An 18,126-nucleotide genomic window follows, 5' to 3' on the forward strand; every position below is an offset into this window, starting at 1 on the left:
ATTTTGTGAAAAGTTAAAATATCATCGAGACTTTTTTGAAATATAGGAATATTTTGAAATAATGGACAAAATATTTTTTTTTATATAATTTAGCTTTTTTATGTTTAAATTATTAATCCAACCATTCCACTATAGAGGTAAATTTCTTAATTCATAACGTGTTGTTAATCACCCACTATAATTTGGAAATACATATAGTATAATATATGTACTATATGTATATCTGAAACGTGTTGTTTCAAGCTACCTTAAATTATATTAATTTGCTAGCTTTGCAAACTATTTTATGGTTCTATGTAATATCAAAACCAAAGTATTTTTTATCCAAAAAAAAAAATCAGAGTATTTTGTTAAGTGTTAAGTACAACTTGTTTTGTCTAACATATTATACTTTAGTTATCGTATGATGGCAACATCCAACAAACATAACACGATTATTGGATAACGATTTCATTTTTTTTTACAATAGAAATTTAAGTATATGGATGAACAACTAATGTAAAGTAAAAAAATAAGTTTTTGTTTTACAAATGAGTTGATTTTAATAGTTCAATCATTTTAAATTATAATATTAATAAACAGTGAAATTAATATCATCATTAGTTAGTTGGATTTCTATTTTAGAGATTATGTGACTAAATGTAAACGTTACATATTGTATCAAGATCACTCATATATAAAATAACTCTTTAATTAATTTTGTTTTCAAAAAAGAATATTAATTTTACTATTTATTTGTATTGTGTTGGGTTGACTAAGGTGTTGGGAGTGTTTTGTAAAAATACTTCCTGTAGTTTTTTTTAGTATATGTTAGTGTTTTTTTAGAATTAATTCTTGAGGTGGTTGGTCATTATGTACGAGATTTGAACCTACTCCCTCCTACTTTATCCTAATTCTTTTCGACCAATAAACCATTAATGATGGTTATTTTAATAAAAACTATTATGAGTTAAGTTTTACTAGACGTGTGAAATAGTAAATTAGATTCAAACTCTATAGTGTGATTGACCAATCAATTTAAGACATTAAAATTTGACTGCCAAAGGTTGTGCTGTGAAATAATTTGTATTGTGAGATTAGTTAATTAGGTGTCATTTGCCTGAACATTGTAGATATTCAGTTCTACCATTTATTTCTCGGTTAATCATGCACTACAAGGGCTAAGAACACTTTTTACGCGTTTTTTCTTTCACAAATAACGTTCTTTTGAACATTTTCAAAAATAAATTTTATGTTACTCGTGAAACATTATTATCTCAAGTGGAAATTTCTATAGGCATATGACACAAATACAAGTAATACAACTCGAAGAGGATATGAGTAATGTCATGCCGCGCCTAAATATAAGTGACAAGTCCAAACAATGCCAATAATTTTTTTTTAATTTAAAATAAAAAATGCATATATACATGGTTTCATGCCTCCCATATTTGAAATAACAACCGTCAGTCTCTCATTCTCTTGGTATAAATATAGGTGCCCAATTGTTTAAACTTTGTTGGAGTATAGAACTGAGGCAGATTGCTGAAAAAGTAGAGCTTAATTAGATTTTTCTTTCGCTTAGATTTCTTCTTTCTTGTTTTGGCAATGGTCACGCCTAGGTTTGATTGCATCCTAAATAATAATTACCAAATAAATAAAAGTTGTATGCATTTTCTTATAAGAAGACTTGTTTTCTTCTCTCTCCCTCTCTTTTTTAATTATATTCAATAAAGATTTTATTTTGTAAATTTCATAAATGGTGACATTTACGGACTAACGAGATTGAAGGATATTACAGTAAATTATTATAATGGATATTACATATTTTTATACAATATGAGATGCAGCGATTTCGAACCATTTTTACAATAAATATATATATATATATATATTAGCGAAATTGTTGATTATGTAAGGTGCGAGTTTATAATGTTACTGTTTTATTTACTGGTTTCTTTTTATAAATAAAAAAATAAACAAAAACATATCACAACCACATGAACTTACTATATTTAGTTACCAAGAAAATACATAAAGAGATTAATTGCTAGGTGTGTGATCATATTGTGTTTGAACACATCCCTCTAAACCTTGTTTGATTTACTATGGCCTGTTAGACCAATAGCCAACTCTAGTTTAAATTTTTATATAAAAAGTAAACGTTTTTATATGAAAATTACTTTTTAAAATTAAATAATTGAAAATTTTATGTTGTATTTAATTTTTTTATATTTATTATGCATTTATAAGTAAAACAAATTATCTATGTTTTTTTTAAATATGAAAATAAAAATAAAAAACAATAAATTTGATCTTATTGTTTCTCAATTATAAAAAGTGAGAAACTAAAAATATGAATGATTACCCAAGGATGTTTCTCAAAATTTAGAATTGAGATACAAAAAATAAGAAACAATAACGTTACGTCGTAATTGTAAAACCCTAAGTTAATAAGGTATGATATGTGGTTGTGAGCATGTTCGAGATGTCTGCATACAGACTCAATCTAATGAATACACAACATGATTGCTTTATAGTATTATTTATAAGTAAACGCCAATATTATATTTAACGTGTTTGATTCGGAAAGTGATCACGAGCGCGAAGGTCTTAACCGACACGCTAATTTGCTGACGAGCTAAAGAGTAGATAAGGAGACCTACAAAATAGAGTTAGCACTCACGTTAGTAGTCGTCTGATCTATACTTGAGAGAATATACTTTCACGTACCTGAAAATGAGGCGAGACCAAAGTTCTCTATTTATAATTTGAACTTCTGGTAGACATTCAACGGCTCTCCGACATCCACGAGAATCACAACGTGTTGTCAAAGATTCTGTTTATCTGCATCTGCTAAAGCTTACAAAAGTTAGCTCGACTATTAATTTAGACGACTGAGGTAAGAGATGTAGGTCAGCTCGTCATACATATGACTTGTGACCCATCATGGATAGTTCGATCGGCTCGATCTTTTGGGAGGTTCGAGCTGTTGGTCTTCTCATCGGTGAATCATTATGTTGACTCATTGCTTGAAGCTATCAAATTTCGGTACGTGGATGGTGAGAAATCACTTCCAGTATAATCATTGAATAAATTTTAATTAAATTGATGTGATATGACAAACAACATGGTAGATTTTTAAAAACACATATTATAATGTTAATAAAATTAGTAACAACATGGATTAAATAGAAATATAATGAAAAATTCTATGTCACAATTAAAACTTTTTAAAGTCTGGATATGGATATTAAATTTATAATTGAACCTATAATTTTTAAATTTTTTCTAATGAACTGACTAAAAAGCTTACGCCATGGTTTTATATAGAATATGGCATCACATGGTAATACCGTTGAATTTGGATTATTATTTTTTTAATGCGAAACAATTTGCAAAAAAATTGGATGCATTCTTATTGGATGTAATTTAATAATGTCACGGTGTTATTTTATTGGTTGACAAATAATAGTGTTATCATGATAATGATTCTGAGTTGTGATTAATTAACAGAATTATGGTGATGTATTATTAAAAAAAAAAGAATTATGGTGATGTATTAAGAGATAAGGCAGAACACGTACCACGAACAGTTTACCACGCAGCAGACACGTGCTTTAGGCAGTTGACTTTGGAATCTGATAAACTATTAGATGGATAACTATTTGCAATTTTTTTTTTGGAAACTTTCAATTTTGTTTTATCTTCCCTCTTATTATTTTTAGATAGGGTAAAATATATCATTTAGTAAGTGAAATTTATAGTTTATGTCAGTTTGATCCTTAAAAATGTATTTATATTTTTTCATTGGGTGAAAGTTGTGTTTCATGGGATTTAAATTCAATATCTTAAAGATATTTCTTGAGGTCCAAGCCACCCAAACTATTCCGGTAGACATTTGGTCCTTAAATATTTTTAAAATGACGTTTTTAGTCTTTAAAGCTTGAGAAAATGTTCTAAATGATCCGTGAGGACCTTTGGCCATTAATTGACTAATGGTAATATGACGTAGAACTTAAGTTGTTAACCAGACTTTTGTTAAATTGACAAAATATATTAGTTCTCCCTGATGAACTCTGTCGTTGGTCATCCTCCTTACTAGTTGTTATTGTCGAATAAACTTTTGCCAGTCATTGAAAATTTTATAGATTTGGTTCCTCGTCTGACGGGAATGATATGGATTTTCAATGGCTAGTAAAGGTTTATCGTACAACTGCTACTGGCAATGAGGAAAACCAACCACGAAATTCATAAGAATAAGAGGAAGGTGAGGAAGGAGAGAGAGAGTCCAATCTCCAACAAAAATATAATTAAAATAATATATTTTACGAACTCAATAATAAACAATTTAACTTCCACATCATTTTATCATTAGTCAACTACAATTAAATAATGTGAATTTAGGACATTTTCTTATAACTTCACGGACTAAAAATATATCTTAAAATTTTAAGGACCAAAGAGGTGCACCAACCTGGAGTTAAAATTTTATTTTGACCTTTTAAATATTATATTTTAGTTTCGAGCTTTTGCAAAAATCAATCTTGATCGGTGCTGTTAAATCTTCCCATTCCACTTAACGTACTCTTAGTTTTTCTGTTCTAGAAGATAAACAATTTTAGTTGCTCACTTGATAATCTTTTTTCAGAATTAAATTTGAAAAACATACTTATATCCATGTGTGTTGATTCTTTTGTCAAAAAATTCGGACTTTTTTGTTCCCGTAGTTTTCAGACATTGATCTTGATTTAAAACATTTTTAAAAGTAGACTTGTAAAAAAGAAGTAAATAAGAGTTTGACCTTTAAAACATTAAAAAAAAAATTATCAAATCAGTCTTATATCAATTGTTTTCAAACTTGATAATACTTGACAATATGAGAACGTGATAATTCAAATTCATAACTTTTTTATCGTAAATGAATACATTAACTAATTGAGCTAATCTCATATTTACATAATTGTAAAATTTGTATTAGATACAATGTATATATAATTGGTACCAAAATTTAAAAGCACGAGGTAATTTCTTTTTTTTTTATTACAACTAACAGGCAACAGAACAATGTAAGTCCGACTTGAATATAGTTTAGGCATTGTTTACCTTTATTTCCAGAAATAGAATTTGGAGATGTGAATCTTTTAACTCCTTGTGGTTAAGAGAAAAAAAAAGCAATTACTTAAATTTAATATTTACACTACTGCTAAATTGACTTTGGTTTTTATTTTAGTTGATGTTCATCTTAAAAAATGTTACTAAAATATGGGAGCATGATAATTCGAACTCATTCACTTAAAAATATTTCATTAGAAAAAAAAACGATTTTATTGAAGGCACGTCCATCAAATTTCTCTATAAAGATTAGTGCAAAATTTAACAATGAAAAAAAATATTTACAAAAATATAAATATAAAAAAATGATATGGAGGTAAAATTAGGAAAGAGATTAGACATGGTTAGAGAATATTATTGTAAATTTTAATTTGTTGATTGATAGTGTTTATAAATGAAATAACCTGTAAGAATTCATCTAAAATTTGAGAATCATTCACTTGGTAGTCTCATTTATCTCCCACCTCATCAATCTCAACTTTTTAAATTAAGTATTTTACGGTACTAGTTATTTGTTTATTTATTTTTTTTAGACAATGTTATTTGTTTATTTATAGGATTAATAACATTTCTTCTAATAAAAAATTATACAACGTTTATTATTAGACATGATTTTATTATAAAATATTATAATTTTTTCTAATTAATTTATACTTATTTAATTAATTTATTATTTTTACTTAAGATCAATAAAATTTATTATTAAATGATGATAGTTATAATAAAAATTATATTAATATTTGTTGTGAATATAATTTTATTTTAATGATGCATTATTTATTAATATTAATTCAATTGTTTAAATAAAAAAATATTACTATCAATAAAGTAAATTAAAATTTCTTATTACTTTTAATTAAAAATAATATTAGTACATTATTTAATTAATGTATTTATAATTAGTTATAAATAAAAAAATTAGTATTATAGTAATTATTATATGTTTTATTCTTATAGTTTTAGTAAACACCATTCAATCCGATTTCAGATTTTTTTATACTAAACAGCATATTAATTTTGATTAATTTCATTTCAATGGATTTTGATTCTAATTTCTTATTATTCTGATTATTATTAAGTAAATTGGTAAAAAAGTTATTTTATTTTGGGATTAAAAGTGACAGTGGATAAGTACTAGACATAGCCAAATGGTCAGATGTGATGTGTTGTGTGTGTCTTGTTCCATTATACGTAACAAAACCGGCGATTTATTTATTTATTTAATATTTAATAAAATGCATGTATGTCGTTCGTTGGAAAACGACAAATCGAATGCTGATTCCCCTTGTGGGAGGGTCTAAGCCGTTACGCTATTGGCATGGCGTGAAGCAGCCCTTTCAGTTTGGCTTTGGCAGTGCGTCTCCGTCAGCACGAGAGCAAATTTATAAAAATAAAAAATAAAAATAAAATCAAGTTATTTCATTTCATTGTGTATAGGCCTTTGTTTTTTAATAATGTTAAAAAAAAAACAACAAGAAAAACAGGTAGGTTTGAAAATATTTCCAAAAGTATAGTATCTATACACGATTTAGCAAAATCGTGTCCATATTTTAGTAGACTCGTGCCCAATGGACGTGAGTCTTGTGTGACGTGGCTCCAATAACTCTGCAGTTGGAGCCACGCGGGCGATAAAAGATCGTGTACATTGTACACGATTTCAGTGCATCAGGTCCTCACACCCTTTTCTTTTTTCTTTTTTTATCCTTCAATAATACTTGCTGTTTTTTTTCCTCGAATGCACTTGTCCAACATATATAATAATATGGCGTCAACGTTGTGACCGATGAGTATTACATTTCTTTAATTAATTAATTATGATATTAATTTAAATTTATATGCTAATTTTTTATTTTCTATTTTTTGTAGAATTTTTTTGTCAGTGATATGCAAAACATTGCAGTAGAACATAATACCGCAGTTCGGTTCTTCATGCGAGAACTTTATTCAAAGCACAAACATCCGGGAGGGCACTAGTAGCCCAGTTTCTTCCAACTTTGAGAGGAGGCGCGCTTGAGAGGAGACTTGCTCGTCGTAGGCGAAAAATTCAACCGACAACTTTAAGTTTGTATACTTTCCAAATTCAGTTGGCAAATTATTATGGTTAATAAATTTTACACAAAAAAAATTTTTGGGTGAACTCGTGTACATTGTACACGATTTACCAAAAATCGTGTACGATGTACACGGGTTTAGTAGATTTAGTCCACGTCACATTCCACATGTAAAACGTGTACATTATACACGATTTTTGACTTTGACTCCACTACCCTACTTTTGTCAATAGTTTTGAAATTCACCTTATTTCATATTTTTATTATTTTATTTACATTTTTTAATTTTATTTTATAATTTACATGAAATTTGTAATTTCTTTTTTAATGTATATTATTTGAAAATTTTGTCCTTGTGTATAAAATGTTTCCTAAAATGTTAGGAATAATTATCAAATTAATCCCTTTTTAAAATTATAAGGACCAAAATAAATATCTTAAACCTACATTAACTAATAAAAGATGAAAATAATTGTATATAAAATATTGCCTAAAATGTTACAAATAATTATCAAATTGATCACTTTTAAAACTATAAGGACCAAAACAAATATCTTGAACGTACAGTCATAATTTTAACATGACATTTCACTTCTTAAATTTCTTGAAATGTTATCATTGCGTATAAAACGTTTGCTAAAATGTTACGAATAATTATCAAAATTGATCACTTTGACCAAAACAAATATATTGAACGTGTAGTAACTAATGGAAGATGAAAATATATAGACTAAAATAAATATTTTAAAAATATAAAAATCAAGATGAACGGGGGATGAAAACAGTAGTTAAATCTTTTATCTACATATGCTGTGTCAGTTGCCACTCCGGACGGGGCAGCACGTATGAACTTGGTTCCCTTTCTGTGATTTGCATTTTGCACCCATAATTTTTTATCAAATAAGCTAAAATTTAACACTCACGGGAATTCTGTTAAAATAAGACGCACCAACACCAAGGAAATTAAAAATTAAGATAACAAAAATCACTATTGAAATGGAAAGAAATAAGACATTAAAAATAAGATATATGACATCTTATTCTTATTTTTATCTGTTAATTAATGAACAACTCATTTTTATGATCAATTTTAATTTTAATCGAGTTCTTATTTTTCATAAACAATAAAATTTATAGACAAAATGATGATGTACATATCAATATATATTTTATTATTAGAGATGAAAATGTCATATATTTTAATATAAAAATAGTCATATTCATTCATCCAATTAAAAAATTACCAGTACAGATGAACGTACATAAATAATATAAAATAAATATGTATTTTCAAATATAGTAAGGTAAACATTTTATGAGGTACCATTCAAATCAAATTGAAACTCAAATGTAACAAAACAAAGTTAAGAAACATGTTATTGTTTTTTGAGAAAAAAATATATTAAAAAATACGCATGGCAGTAGGCATTAAATTATATATTTTTACTTATATTTGGAATACACCAGTAAATTATATATTTAGTTAAAACAAAATAGTAATGCATATTTTAAATTTATTATATTTAATTCATATGGGAATTCGTCGGAAAAAAAAATCAGGAAGAGCGGGGAAAATGGACATTATAGGCATTTGCTGACATCACCTCTACACCAAATGACCCTCACTACCCCTCAACTAATATTTTAGACATCCCTCCTGATTTCCTCTCCCTATCTTCATCCCCCTCTTTTTCCAGATTTTTTTTTATCGTTTTTCATTATTCTCTTTTCCTCTCCAACAAAGTTTTTTTTCTCATCTTTACTGATCAATTTACTTTTAAAAAAAACCCCTAAATCTTTGAGCTTTTTTTTAAACCAGCAGCCTTCATGGTTCCTGTGATTTCGTTGACGACGGTTGCATCAAAGCCGACGAAGAAAGTCATTCGCTGAAGAAAGAAGCTCAGTGGAAGAGGAATGGGGGAGGAGATAAAGAGAGAGAGCGAGGGTGAGCAAGAGAGAGAGAGCGAGGGTGAGCGAGAGAGCGAGATCGAAGGGAATCTAAAAATAATATTTTTAACGAATCTCAATATTAATTCAAATTGTTTCCCGAAATCTCTCATCGATCCCCTTAAATTTCTCAATAATTTTAATTATAATTGAATTTCAAATCCCCCAATTTTGCTTTTCAAATCCCCAAATTTTGCTTTCCCATCTTTCATTCTCGAAATCTCTCATCAATCTCCTTACAAAATTACGATAAATTACGATAAGAAAACATAGAGGAATGCTTTTCCCCATCTTACTAATCATAATGAAGGGGCAGGCAATCGGTCAAAGGTATCCCCAAGTCGGAATTCCAGCAAACACCAAGAAGTATCCATTCTTAACACAAAGAAACCGCGGGAGTGGGGGATTGTCCTCCTCACTGACCCCAAAGAGGGTGGCTCTGTCGCTAAGCTGGCCGGCAGAAAGGACACCAAATGCCTAAACAAGACAAAAACCTACTAGACGGGGACGAAGCGTAGAGGTCACTTTAGCTTGTTGTACCGGAGTGGTTCATCGTCGAAAAAAATATGGAAAAAAAGGAGATGAAGGTAGAGAGAGGAAATAAGGAGAGAGGAAGGGCATGAGAGGTCATTTGTCAAAGTTGATATGTCAGCGGTGGCTAGAGAACTTGTGTTTTGAGTTAAAAGATTTAAAAGACCCTGAAGGCTTATTTTGCCCATTTTCCCGTGGAGGGATGAAGAAAAGCGGATTTCGGATCCGGGTCAGGAGGATCAAATAATGTAGTTGGACTCCGTTTCAGAAAGCGGAAACGAATAAGCGGTCAAGATCTCGATGGTCTAAAACGACGATCCGGATCCATTGTCTTCGAACCAACGCTTTTGCGCGGGAAAAGGGCAACGAAGCATCCATTCTCTCCTGCAGCGAAAGGCCGCCAAATTTGATGTGTTCGTTTCGGTACTGTTACTCTCTTCTTTCCATTCCATCTGCTATTGTGATTCCAGTGATCAGTTAAACTTGAATTGATTGGATGAACATGAACTAGTTCAACACAGTCGTGGATTGGTTCGCGCCGGAGAAATGTTCAACTCAAGATTGAAGCTGTTGCGGTAGAAGATTTTTCCGGAGAAAGGCTAAACCGGCTGACGCTCTTGTAACTAGTTCAACGCGCTTTTACACTCTCCTATGGTACGTGTTTGCGTTGGATGTTTATGCATTTCATTCTTCATTTCTCTGCTAAACAAATATCTTATCGTTAATTTATATAAACATCGTGAATTCTGTAATTGCAGTTTTAGGTTTATTTTGGAAACGGTGAATTGTTTTATTTTTAATGTAGTAGTAAGAATGTTTCTTATCGTTTAAGTCCACGTCTATTAGTCCTAGTCACATATTGAGCAACCTGCTATAAGTGTAATCGTATGTAACAGAAGGCGAGATATGGTGTAAGAAATTTACATCGCTTTTGTGTTTTTGATCCATTGGAGTGTGGATCGGAACGACTTTTATCAACACTCCCACGTGCACATTAGAATTTTAGGTTGATTCATGAGGTGGAATACGAGGAATATTACGAATTGGGGGAAGAACTAATATTGTAGAAGGGAAGTTTTAATTATTTCATATATTTAGAGAATGGAGGTATTAACACGATGAAGAATTGAAGATAATTGATAAGTGCCAGGTTTTTTTTTTGTTTTTTTGTTTTATGTGTACTCTTGAAGTGCTTGAAGTTATCGTTTAGGTTGCAGAAAATCGCAGAATAATGGAAAAACCTCCCTATGGAGAGCTTCTGGTTTATAAAATTTGGCTGACTATTTTGGGGAAAGTTGCCCGTGCTGGAGAAAAAAAGCTTCGCCTTGATGTTATCTTGTTCTACTTCATCACAAATCTCAATTAACTTTTGTTCCAAACGATATTTTCCGTGTCCTATGTAACCCTGTTCCTTATATTTTCCCTTTTAGTTCAAACTTTTTGCATCTGCCAATCAGATTCTAAAGGATGTAGAGATACTCACAACCTTATTTGAACAGGATCTGTTCTGTAAGTTGTACAATTATATCCTTGAATTCTAAAGATGCTAGAGATGCTCTTGATCAATGTCATTCTGGCATCAGAGTTTGTGTTGGTTGTAAACTCCTGTTACCTTGTCTTATTGTTACACAACATGCTACCTGTTTATAGTTCACTCATCACTGTAAATGATATGAAAAGATTTCTCTTAACTTAAATTTGACAAGACAAGCGACCCCTCACTCTAATTTTCCTTTTTCTTTATTTGAATTTTTAACTCCAAATTTGGCAGTCTCAAAAGTTTTATAAAATGTTATCGATGGAGAAAAACTTGAATTAAAGATCTTGGTGCCATGTCTCGCTTGGTTATAATTCTAAGTTCAGAATCAGGCGAGACTGGAATAAATCCAGGAGTGAGGTAAGCAAGGGTTTTGTGGATTACTGTTCACTGATACGGGAAATTTTGTACTAACGTTTGTATTAGTCCATAGTATGAACGAGTTCAACTCTTAAAAGTCTGCATTAGCAACCGAGTTCTAATTGTTTTAGTCGTCTGGAAACAATTTGATTGTATTCTTTATTCTGGGCTATACACTTCAAATGAAGGTACAAAATCTGTATCTGCGTTTATAACCTGCCAGTGAAAACGAAATACATAGCGATATCTTCTTGATTAGATAATAGCGACAGTATTTCACAAACTCCCATTTTAGCACCCATAGACCTTTGATCCCTACGAAATGAAATTCTAGGGGAACTTCACAACTGAAAGGTGCATTTTTCTGTTAGACTTAGATTATTGAGTGAGTGTAGGTGTGAAAAATATACGAACAGTATTCTGCCAGATGATAGAACTCTCTTAGCGTCCAAGGGGCAGCCCTGTGGCAGAGGGCTTCAGGGTCTGATATAGAAATGTCAAGGTCTGAGGTTTGGACCTTTTAGTGAGCAATAAGCTTCAAATGATGAAGTTTCTCAGGACCTGGAATCAGGAAGAATGAGCTGTCCCCATAAGGTTAGTTGGTGTAGGACTGAGATTCCTGTTACCTCGAAAGTCAAAGATGAGAGAAGTCCATTGAGAATTCTCTTTTGTGCTCTAAGTACCCTGAATCTTTCTTTCATCTATTACTTATATTTGCTCCAACTATTTCATTTACTCGCTGGTTTGTAAGATGGCAAGCTTTCTCCATACCTGATGCAGTACTTTTTACTGTTGACTGTATAGAACTTTTTCTTTCTGGAAATTCAATTAATCTTCATTGCCTACAGCTGCTGTCCAGTAATGCACGGTGATTGCTGCTCCCCTTTGACATTATTAACTTATAATGCTTAGTATATTTGCCTCAGATGTGATAGGTTGATGCTCTGATGGCCTGCTTCTTTGTTGTGTCTGGCAATAACCTTAGTGTTGGTGCTTGGATGCACCACATGCTTGTTTGGAAGATTGCATATGCAATAAGCAACCTTATAACTGGAAGTACTGTTAAGTTTTTGCAGGAAATATGAAGAGATTTTTGTGGCTCTTAAGAGATGAGTTCCGTTGTTTGTCTGATAATACATACCGTAAGAAAGATGTTCCTTTATTGCTTTATTTATCTTACTTCAATGACGTCTTTCTCCAATTCCAAGGGATTTTAGGTTTTGATGATGGAATCTGATCATTGAATTACTTGATGTTTGAAATGACAGCTTCGTAGCTATATCAATATGTTTACTTTGGTTTTAATGATGAAATGCCGGGGCTAGTTTAACTTATTTTGCACAGGTCTGACCTGTGATTTGTGAATCATGAGAATGCAACCATGCAGGCAATGCTTTGTACATCTCAGTAAACCCGTGAGGGATATGCACAATTTAATGTTGATGCATGGCATCAGAGCTGTCCAAATTTTGTTTTATCCTTATCTCATGGAACCAAATTCTTGAGACAGTGTGTCAAATTTCCAGAGGTCTAGTATTGCAGCATGAGATTTGCCCTGCTACCAGGTATGGTTGAGTATGCTTTTCATGCTCCGTCAGTTGTAGGCAGTTTGCTATGCTACTGCAAGTTTCTTGGCAAAATTATGTATTTCCTCAATAAATTCTTTCATATAAATTTTAGGCTAAATTCAATTTGGTCTCTAAGCTTTGATGATTATATCGAACAGGTACCTGAATTCGAAAAAATGTATAATAGTTCTCTAAGGTCTCGTTTGATAATAATTTTAATTTTTTTAATTTTTAATTTTTAATTTTTTTTTTTTTAATTTAAGCTTGTAACTACTACTTGCACCAATGCATTTCTTTGTTTTGCACTTCATTTTTAAAATCTAAGCAAAAGTTTGAAAATTCAAAGAACTTATTAAGAAAGTTGAGACATACCAAAGAAATTATTAGCAAACAAACACAAAATCTGAAAATTAAAAACAAAATGGTTCTCACTAACTTAACTTATAAGTGTTTGGAATCAGGTCCATGATTTTTTTGTCGGGCTAGTTTGCACACACCTCAACTAGATTTGGTTGTTTAGGTAACTTGCAAGATACCAAATCATAGGTAGGTGGCCACCATGGTTTGAACCCATTCCCTCTCAGCCCTTTGATATAGGTAAGTGGCCACCATGGTTTGAACTCATTCCCTCTCGGCCCTTTGCTATTTACATTGGCCCTTACCCCTAGACTACACCATGATAGTTTTCAGGTCCATGAATTTTAATAAATATTGAATAGAAGAATGACCTATTAAATATAAAATTGAAGGTGCGGGGAATTATTAAACATCTTTTTTTTTTCTTAATTCCAGGACCTATTAACAAGTTTATTTTACATTTATTTTTGTATTCTACTTCTTCCATCAGTATATTCCCTCTGTTTTTTTTCCTTGTCTGAAATGAATTCCGACGCATTACATCTTCTATCTAATCTCTGATTTGTATAAATGTGTCAAGGTGCTTATTCTTGTGAAGTGCTTGGTAGTTCTCATTTTCGTGCAGCAAGGGAAAACTGCCCTCAACGTAAGGTACATAAAGCTAAGTGTGTACGTTGTTTTGTGAAATGCTATTGATATTCTTTCTAAAGCCTGCTAATGATAGTGCATGTTTGGAACATTTTTGATAATGTAGTTTCTTCCGTAAATATATTCCTGACAAGTAGTTCTTGGAATGAAACAAGTGATGATTTAAATATCATGAAGAGTCCATTTGAAGACCTTTTTGTTTTGGTTATTTTTTTAAAAATATATATTTATTTATTAGCAATTTTCTTTTTAAGTTGTTTCAAACCCCTACTGATCTTGAGAACTAAAAACCCAGTTTTCATAATTTTCTTTAAACAATTTGGCTTACCTTTCAAGATAGTTTATAAAAAATAGAAAACTAGACAAAGGAAGCATAGGTTTATCTAGTTTTTTATAAGATTAATTTTCAAAGGCCAAGGTTCTTTTGCAAAACGAACCAAACTATACTGTATGAGTTCAGTTCCATCCTGTGATTGGAATTGAACTGATATTCTCCACCATGAATTATAGTCAATAGAATTGTGCCGAGGAATAGTTTGTTGACAAATTATAAATTAGAAGGAAATTGGCTAATTAGATTTTTTATTTTTGTTTTCAATCAATAACCTTGTTAAATTATTCCTTCATTTTCTTATTCATTACCATATTTTTTGGCCAAGCTTATCAGTGGTTGGTTATGTGCAGTTTATTACAAGCTTTGTTGTTCATACTTGGCACTTGCATTTTTTTTCCCTCAGTATTTGTGACTTTAGGCTAACATACACGAATTTCAATTAATTTGCAGGATTCATCCCTCCCTTCTTTGAATTTACTATCCATTACTTTAACTTTAACAGGTATGCCTTTGAAATCTAGAAAGTTACAATTGGTTTCAAAATTATATTCCTCCTTTCTTATTGGCTCAGATTTTCAAATATTTTATGGTTCTCTCATTCAGTTGGTAGTTTGTTTATATGATTTGTAAAAGTTAACGTAACCCTTCAAATTTCTAGTGGAGATTCATGGAGTGTAGTGGATGCCTATGCAACGAGTCACTCGGATGGTTTGGTTTTCTTTTCTCTTTCTTTTAATTATTATTATTTTTATGCAGATTAATGGTATGGTTCGCAATATTTTTTCCCCAGAATTTGATTAGTATTTTTTTTACTATTTAAAATTTCTTATTTTCTGGTATTTTAAATATATAGCGAAAAGTGTTTTTGTGCCAAAAACTCAAAAACACCTCTCCCCTCTGTATTCTATTGAAAAGGCATTTTCAAACACATCTTGAAAAGGCTAGGCTTTGAGAGTATAGTTCTTATATTCTACTGGTGTAGGACGAATTAGCTGGGAATTATTGTTCTATTAGAGTTTCCACCTTTTTGCTCTTGCGACGTTTTGGTTTTCACTGTCTTTTTCCTTCCCTTTTACTAGGTGAGTACCCAAACCTTCAACCGAAAATAATGGAGAAACACTTCACCTTACCATTGAGTTATAAAAATATCTTTTAACCTCTTACAATTAGTCTCTTTATGCTTTAGAATAGGCTACATAATTAAAATTCCACCTCAGAACCAAGTTCTTTGCTTACCACATATAAGGATGAAGATTTGAACTCGCAACTTTTTGATCGTAGATGGGTAGGTGCCTTAAGAAATTGAATTATACTAAGATTGACAGCTTAAAAACAACTTAAACAAAAAAACAAATATCAGTTAATAAGTAGACTTGTTGTAATCAAAACATTAAATGAGGGAGAAAATAACATTACAAAGATTTGAACATAGGACCTCCTGCCGAGTACCATGTTAAATTATCAATTAACCTAAAAATTAAGGTAATTTTAAATTTTAGACATACTTTAACAATCTCTCTCACTTTTGGACTTGAAAATTAGCCTAAGGCCTAACAAGTAATTATCAATATTAAATGAAGGAGTAAATGATATTACAACAGTTCGAACACAAGGCTTCTTGTTTGATACTATATTAAATCATCAATCAATACAAAAGCTTAAGTTGATGAGTTACGAAAAATTTAAATTTATATATATCTTAACATTCCCTCACTTGTAGGCTCCACCAGTGATAGTCAACAATAAATTAGGAGGAAGTGATACTATAGGCATTCGAACCATTTTGATACCATGTTAAATTACCATTGTAACAATACTTCTTCATTCTTCCTATGTCCTATGTTAGACCAATCGACTTGAAGAGCAACCCAACAATTGGTGATCAAATTCTAAGGACACAAAATACATATGGTCCTAAATTCTCCAACCACACAAAAAAAGAAAAATTATTTTTTTAATAAACACTTTTTAATTTGGTAGTTGTATTTAATTACCTTTTACATTACTTCATAAAAAAATTTATATTTTCCAAATAATTAAAATATTTATAATTTTTTAAAAAATAAAATAAAATAAAAAAATAAAAAAATAAATAAGGGAATCCCCGCTTCGTCCCCACCCCAAAATTTCGAAGACAGGGGTGGGGATGAGAAAAAAATCTCCAACGGGATGGGGATGAGGATGGCCCCCTCAACCCTGTCTCGTCCTGTTGCCATCTGTAATTAGACCCAATCGACTTGAAGAGCAACCCAACAATTGGTGATCAAATTCTAAGAACACAAAATACGCATCGTCCTAAATTCTCCGACTACCCCAAAGGCCACGGCCAAGGCCAAGGAGTGACTGTAGGGTGTTTAAAATAAATAGCTGTTGTACTACTCGACGGCTATTTGGTAAATTTTGAAAACAAGTTGAAGAGTGACTTTTGTTACTGTTGCTGCCCCCAAGGACCAATCGACATTATCCGTAGATTAGGCGATATTGTGTGTGCGCTGCTACTACTGTCCTACTTAAAAGGAAAATAAACAAATACAAGCTCAAAACAGATTTCCTAGCGTTACCCATTTGAATTCAAAATTCAAAGTGAGTTAATTTTGAATTTAGTATTGGTGGCACTGCCTCTGAGTCTCAGTTCGAAATCCAATAGCCAACAAAAAGTCCAACGTGGAAGAAAATATTGAAACATATAAGACAATGGGTGTCTCCATCTGGTGGGGTTTTCGTATTCCCATCCCAAAAATATTAAATTTTAATTATTATTTTTTTATTGGTTCTCTATACTTGGTGTAAATATTATTTTAATTTTTGGTAATTTCTGTCCTAACTTATTTTAATTTGTGTATTTTCAAAACGTACCTAGACTAAAAGAGATGTTTTAATAAAAAATCATAACACAAGGTAAAATAACTAAAATCCAAATAATTTTATAGGGAAAATAGAAAACTTCCCAACGTTAACAAAGAAAAGTAGACATTATCATTTTTGGAAGTTTATAAAAACTTGTAGTATATAATTAATTGCCTAAGGATAAATGGGAAAAATAACAAAATGGACAAAAAACAAAAAAAGAATTTTGAGAGAACATTTTTATTTTTGGACGGGGTTTGACAAAATAGTTTCAAAATGTAGGTGGTCACCATATTTGATATTAAATTAGCTAGAGACTGATAAATAAGAAAAAGGACAAAAAAAAAAAGAAAAGGCAAGACTATATTATATTAAGGTTTTTTTTAGTAGACTATTTTGTTTACACAATCGCAATGTGTATAAATATATATAAAACAGATTGAAGAAACGAGCAAACTTTTTTTTTATTCATTCTTACCCTTTATCCTGACAGCTATGTTAAAAATTTTAATAGTTATGTGAAACTTAAATGTTTACAAAGTTGCTTGTCAAAAAAAAAAAATAATAATAATAAAATAATAATAAATTTAAAGAGTTGAGGTTGAAAATCTCCGCAATCTGATGTTTATTTTACTTGAACTAAAAAAATGGGGCTCTGTAAGAAAGGTTTTTTTGTTTGTCAAGAAAGAAATTACCATTTTGATTTTATAACATACCAATATTTAAACATCTTACATGTATTTATAACTTTCGAAAAAAAAAAGAAAAGAGAAGTCGTATATTTTGCTTACAAATAAAGTAACAAAATCGTAATTTGATCATTGACTTATCTTCTCTTTTATTGCCCCGAAG

At 30.7% G+C, this 18,126-nt stretch overlaps 1 long non-coding RNA gene across 2 annotated transcripts; it reads left to right on the forward strand.

Annotated features, from left to right (window-relative positions):
- Window positions 1-9,815: 9,815 nt before the first annotated feature.
- LOC111011986 (uncharacterized) lies at window positions 9,816-16,451 on the forward strand. Of its 2 annotated transcripts, XR_015790229.1 has the most exons (5): window positions 9,816-10,046; window positions 10,135-10,277; window positions 12,865-13,085; window positions 14,026-14,096; window positions 14,878-16,451. It is a non-coding gene; the product is annotated as an uncharacterized LOC111011986 (long non-coding RNA). The 2 variants fall into 2 exon arrangements; XR_002601474.2 differs by lacking the exons at window positions 12,865-13,085; window positions 14,026-14,096; window positions 14,878-16,451 and adding an exon at window positions 10,834-12,855.
- The last annotated feature ends 1,675 nt before the right edge of the window (window positions 16,452-18,126 follow it).

The sequence above is a fragment of the Momordica charantia genome (genome assembly GCF_013281855.1).
Source record: "Momordica charantia cultivar OHB3-1 chromosome 4 unlocalized genomic scaffold, Mcharantia_2.0 BLBB01000004.1, whole genome shotgun sequence".
Classification (NCBI taxonomy): Eukaryota; Viridiplantae; Streptophyta; class Magnoliopsida; order Cucurbitales; family Cucurbitaceae; genus Momordica; species Momordica charantia.